Raw genomic sequence first — 904 nt, forward strand, 5'->3', positions numbered from 1 at the left:
TACCAAACTTTAACCAAGATCACAACTTTTGAACAGTTGGAGCTGGTGCTTTTATACGTCACATCTGTATTTATTGAAACAAGACCTTTCCATGTATATTATTTTTTTTTTAATCTTGACCCTTGAGTTTGACCCACCTTTAAGAAAATTAAATCTTGGAAATAACATTTGAACCGTTGGTACTAAAGCTTTCTTGTTTCACAGATGTATTCCTCGTGGCAGGACCTTCCTTCGGATATCAACAATTTTGATCTTGACTTTGAAGTTTGAGCTTTTTTGAAAACTTGAACCTTGGTCGTAGATTTTGAGCAGTTGGTGCTATAGAGCTTTAATATTTCAAATGTATTTCTAATAAAATGCTTTCACTTGGGTATCTTAAATGTAACACCTTTGACCTTGGAGATTGACCCACGCTTGAAGAAAAACTTTAACCTTGGCTATAACTTGTAGAGCTTGGGCTTTCATATTTCACAGGTATTTTATTGAGAAAGGTCCTTTCCTTGGGTAACAACAGGTTTCATTTCTTGATCTTGGATGTTTGATTTGCATTTGAGAAATTTTAATCACCACCAAAAGGTGCCATACCGGAGCATCAATGTTTCACAAACATGTCTTGTTCATCTACCGGTGATAATCACCGCACTTCAGTTTGTGGGTGAATAATCTACTAGTATTTTATATCCTCATCTCAATACAAGGGGGTGAGGTCGTCGCTGACCACTAAAGCTAGAAATTCTTGTTTGCAAGATGCAATGAGATGAATTTGATCTATTCAAGTATGAGACTTCTTTAACATTTGCTAAACATTTAGAGACAAGATAGAACAATAAATACAAACGTTGACATGAATACTGCTTATCTGTATAACCCATGTATTGGTCTCCCGTGCGTCTGTATATAAAGA

Source organism: Saccostrea cucullata, unplaced genomic scaffold (assembly GCF_032062105.1).
Source record: "Saccostrea cucullata isolate Sc308-1 unplaced genomic scaffold, CSIRO_AGI_Scuc_v1 ctg78, whole genome shotgun sequence".
Classification (NCBI taxonomy): Eukaryota; Metazoa; Mollusca; class Bivalvia; order Ostreida; family Ostreidae; genus Saccostrea; species Saccostrea cuccullata.